Here is a 6,000-nt window from a genome sequence, read left to right as displayed (position 1 = left end):
TATTACTTTTCCCCAATTCAGGCCTTCCATCACAGGCATTGTTTGTTATAATTCACAGTTCACCACAAGATTTTCTCAAGAAAGAGGGGAGAGGAGAGGAGAGGAAAAAAGGAGGGAGGGAATAATTTTTGTTTTTAAAAATTTTTATTTTATTTTATTTTTCTTTATTTCATTATTAATTTTTTTAAAAAACAACTCTTCAATTTTTTATTTTTTTTATTATTTTTTTAACTTTTTATTCTTTATTAAATCTCATTAATACTATCAACAAAACCACCCTCAGATGCCATTAAGGAAGAGAAAATCGAATATCATGGATACAAAAGAAAGAGAGGTAACACAACTAGATGAGGAAAAATCTATGGAGAAAAAATTTAATATATTGGAAACCTTGGAGCTAAATGACAGAGAATTCAAGATAGAAATCCTGAAAATCCTCCGAGATATACAAGAAAACACAGAAAGACAATTTAGGAAGCTCAGAAAACAACTCAATGAACACAAAGAATATATGTCCAAGGAAATTGAAACTATAAAAACAAATCAAACAGAGATGAAAAACTCAATTCACGAGCTGAAAAACGAAGTAACAAGCTTAGCTAATAGAACAGGTCAGATAGAAGAGAGGATTAGTGAAATAGAAGACAAGCAACTTGAGGCACAACAGAGAGAAGAAGAAAGAGACTCAAAAATTAAAAAAAATGAGATAGCCCTACAAGAATTATCTGACTCCATCAAAAAGAATAACATAAGCATAATAGGTATATCAGAGGGAGAAGAGAGAGAAAATGGAATGGAGAACATACTCAAACAAATAATAGATGAGAACTTCCCAAGCCTGTGGAAAGAACTAAAGCCTCAAGTTCAAGAAGCAAACAGAACTCCGAGTTTTCTTAACCCCAACAAACCTACTCCAAGGCATATCATAATGAAATTGACACAAACCAACAGCAAAGAAAAAATTCTCAAGGCAGCCAGGGAAAAGAAGAATACAACATATAAAGGAAGGCCCATTAGATTATCATCAGATTTCTCAGCAGAAACTCTACAAGCTAGAAGAGAGTGGACCCCAATATTTAAAGTCCTGAAAGAGAGGAACTTTCAGCCATGAATACTATACCCATCAAAGCTATCCTTCAAATATGAAGGAGAAATAAAAACATTCACAGATTCAGAAAAGATGAGGGAATTTATCATCAGAAAACCCCCACTCCAGGAATTACTAAAGGGGGTTCTCCAATCAGATACAAAGAACAACAACAACAAAAAAGCCACAAGTAAAAGCTCCAAGAAGAACACAATAAAACCAAATTTAAACTGTGACAACAACAAAAAGAAAGAGGGGGAGAAGATGGAGATTAACAGTAGCAAAGGACGATGGAGTGCAAAAGTACTCACAAAATAGTTCACTACAATGAACAGGGTAGGGACCCTTTTCATTACTCAAAGGTAGCCACCATTGAAAAAACCACCACAGAAGCACATGAGATAAAAAAGATAGCAACAGAGGAAAGATGTATGGAATACAACCAAATCAAAACAAAAGATAGAAAAACAAAAGAGAAGGATCAAACAAGACACAAAACTAACAGAAAGCAAGATATAAAATGGCAATAGGGAACTCACAAGTATCAATAATTACACTAAATGTAAACGGATTAAACTCACCAATAAAAAGGCACAGAGTAGCAGAATGGATTAAAAAAAGAAAATCCAACTGTATGCTGCCTACAGGAAACTCATCTAAGTAACAAGGATAAAAACAAATTCAAAGTGAAAGGCTGGAAAACAATACTCCAAGCAAATAACATCCAAAAAAAAGCAGGTGTAGCAATACTCATATCGGATAATGCTGACTACAAGACAGGAAAAGTACTCAGAGACAAAAATGGCCATTTCATAATGGCTAAGGGGACACTGAATCAAGAAGACATAACAATTCTTAATATATATGCACCAAACCAAGGAGCACCAAAATATATAAGACAGCTACTTATTGACCTTAAAACAAAAACTGACAAAAACACAATCATACTTGGAGACCTCAATACACTGCTGACGGCTCTAGATCGGTCATCCAAACAGAGAATCAACAAAGACATAGTGGCCTTAAACAAAACACTAGAGCACCTGGATATGATAGATATCTACAGGACATTTCATCCCAAAGAGACTGAGTATACATTTTTCTCCAGTGTACATGGATCATTCTCAAGAATTGACCATATGTTGGGCCACAAAAACAACATCAGCAAATTCAGAAAAATTGAAGTTGTACCAAGCATATTTTCTGATCATAAAGCCTTGAAACTAGAATTCAACTGCAAAAAAGAGGAAAAAAATCCCACAAAAATGTGGAAACTAAACAACATACTTTTAAAAAATGAATGGGTCAAAGAAGAAATAAGTGCAGAGATCAAAAGATATATACAGACTAATGAAAATGACAATACGACATATCAGAATCTATGGTATGCAGCAAAAGCAGTGATAAGAGGGAAGTTCATATCACTTCAGGCATATATGAACAAACAAGAGAGAACCCAAGTGAACCACTTAACTTCCCACCTTAAGGAACTAGAAAAAGAAGAACAAAGACAACCCAAAACCAGCCGAAGAAAGGAGATAATAAAAATCAGAGCAGAAATAAATGAATTACAGAACAGAAAAACTATAGAAAAAATTAATAGAACAAGGAGCTGGTTCTTTGAAAAGATCAACAAAATTGACAAACCCTTGGCAAGACTTACCAAGGAAAAAAGAGAAAGAACTCATATAAACAAAATCCAAAATGAAAGAGGAGAAATCACCACGGACACCGTAGATAAACAAAGAATTATTGTAGAATACTATGAAAAACTTTATGCCACTAAATTCAACAACCTAGAAGAAATGGATAAATTCCTAGAAAAATGCAACCTTCCTAGACTGAGTCAAGAAGAAGCAGAAAGCCTTAACAGACCTATCAGTAGAGAAGAAATAGAAAAAAACCATTAAAAACATCCCCAAAAATAAAAGTCCAGGCCCTGACGGCTATACCAGCGAATTTTATCAAACATTCAAAGAAGACTTGGGTCCTATTATACTGAAAGTCTTCCAAAAAATTGAAGAAGAAGCAATACTTCCAAACACATTTTATGAGGCCAACATAACCCTCATACCAAACACAGGCAAGGATGACACAAAAAAAGAAAACTACAGACCAATATCTCTAATGAATACAGATGCTAAAATACTAAACAAAATACTAGCAAATCGAATACAACAACATATTAAAAAGATAATACATCATGATCAAGTGGGATTCAACCCAGAATCTCAAGGATGGTTCAACACGTAAAACGGTTAACATAATACACCATATCAACAAAACAAAGAACAAAAACCACATGATCTTATCAATAGACGCAGAAAAGGCTTTCGATAAAATACAACACAATTTTATGTTTAAGACTCTCAACAAAATGGGTATAGAAGGAAAATATCTCAACATGATAAAGGCCATATATGATAAACCATCAGCTAACATCATATTAAATGGCACTAAACTGAAGGCTTTCCCCCTTAAATCAGGAACAAGACAGGGTTGTCCACTCTCTCCACTCTTATTTAATGTGGTAGTAGAAGTTCTAGCCAGAGCAATCAGACAAGACAAAGAAATAAAAGGCATCCATATTAGAAAAGAAGAAGTAAAGGTATCACTTTTTGCAGATGATATGATCCTATACATCGAAAACCCCAAAGAATCCACAAAAAGACTACTAGAAACAATAAGCCAATACAGTAAGGTCGCAGGATACAAAATTAACATACAGAAGTCAATAGCCTTTCTATATGCCAACAATGAAACAACTGAGAAGGAACTCAAAAGAATAATCCCCTTCACTATTGCAACAACAACAAAAAAATACTTAGGAATAAACATAACAAAAAATGTAAAGGACTTATATAATGAAAAGTATAAACCATTGTTAAGGGAAATCGAAAAAGATATAATGAGATGGAAGAATATACCTTGTTCTTGGCTAGGAAGAATAAATATAATCAAGATGGCTATATTACCCAAAGCAATATACAAATTTAATGCAATTCCCATCAAACTTCCAATGACGTTTTTTAAAGAAATAGAGCAAAAAATCATCAGATTTATATGGAACTATAAAAAACCGCAAATAGCCAAAGCAATCCTAAAGAAAAAGAATGAAGCTGGGGGCATTACAGTACCTGACTTCAAACTATATTATAGGGCCACGACAATCAAAACAGCATGGTATTGGCAGAAAAATAGACACTCAGAACAATGGAACAGAATAGAAAGTCCAGAAATAAAACCACATATATATATTCAAATAATTTTTGATAAAGGGGCCAACAACACACAATGGAGAAAAGAAAGCCTCTTCAATAAATGGTGCTGGGAAAACTGGAAAGCCACATGCAAAAGAATGAAACTGGACTACAGTCTCTCCCCCTGTACAAAAATTAACTCAAAATCGATAAAAAATCTAAACATAAGACCTGAAACAATTAAGTACATAGAAGAAGACATAGGTACTAAACTCATGGACCTGGGTTTTAAAGAGCATTTTATGAATTTGACTCCAAAGGCAAGAGAAGTGAAGGCAAAAATTAATGAATGGGACTACATCAGACTAAGAAGTTTTTGCTCAGCGAGAGAAACTGATAACAAAATAAACAGAAAGCCAACTAAATGGGAAATGATATTTTCAAACAACAGCTCAGATAAGGGCCTAATATTCAAAATATACAAAGAACTCATAAAATTCAACAACAAACAAACAAACAATCCAATAAAAAAATGGGAAGAGGATATGAATAGACACTTCTCCCAGGAAGAAATACAAATGGCCAACAGATATATGAAAAGATGCTCATCTTCTTTAGCTATTAGAGAAATGCAAATCAAAACTGCAATGAGATACCACCTCACACCTGTTCGATTAGCTGTTATTAGCAAGACAGGTAATAGCAAATGTTGGAGAGGCTGTGGAGAAAAAGGAACCCTCATACACTGTTGGTGGGAATGTAAAGTAGTACAACCATTATGGAAGAAAGTATGGTGGTTCCTCAAAAAACTGAAAATAGAACTACCTTATGACCCAGCAATCCCTCTACTGGGTATATATCCCAAAAACTCAGAAACATTGATACGTAAAGACACATGCAGCCCCATGTTTATTGCAGCATTGTTCACAGTGGCCAGGACATGGAAACAACCAAAAAGCCCATCAATAGATGACTGTATAAAGAAGATGTGGCACATATACACTATGGAATACTACTCAGCCATAAGAAATGATAACATCGGATCATTTACAGCAAAATGGTGGGATCTTGATAACATGATACGAAGCGAAATAAGTAAATCAGAAAAAACCAGGAACTGTATTATTCCATACGTAGGTGGGACATAATATTGAAACTAAGAGACATTGATAAGAGTGTGGTGGTTACGGGGGGGAGGGGGGAATGGGAGAGGAAAAGGGGGTGGGGAGGGGCACAAAGAAAACAAGATAGAAGGTGACAGAGGACAATCTGACTTTGGGTGGTGGGTATGCAACATAGTGTTAGGACAAGATAACCTGGACTTGTTATCTTTGAATATATGTATCCTGATTTATTGATGTCACCCCATTAAAAAAATAAAATTATTTTAAAAAAAAAAAAGAAAGAAGAATCTTAAAGGTGCTGCTGCTTGGTATTGAAAAGGCTAAAATACCAAGTTGGGGTTAACTTAAAAAACTGACCTTTAATGGTAAAAAAATGCTACAAACTACTAAAAAAGAAAAAAATGCTACTAACCTGTTTTTAGCAATGATTGCTTTGGTAACAATTTTGGTAAGTAGAGCTTTTCATTAGGAAAATAGTGCCTTTCCTATTTTTGTTAATGACTCTAATTGGCTTCCAGGACCTTTCAATGATAGAGGTCCCTTAGCACCTTCAGAAGAAGGCATGGAATTAGAAAATTATACAACAGGA

The sequence above is a fragment of the Saccopteryx bilineata genome, chromosome 2, assembly GCF_036850765.1.
Source record: "Saccopteryx bilineata isolate mSacBil1 chromosome 2, mSacBil1_pri_phased_curated, whole genome shotgun sequence".
NCBI classification, from domain to species: Eukaryota; Metazoa; Chordata; class Mammalia; order Chiroptera; family Emballonuridae; genus Saccopteryx; species Saccopteryx bilineata.
Note: the sequence above shows the minus strand (reverse complement) of the source record.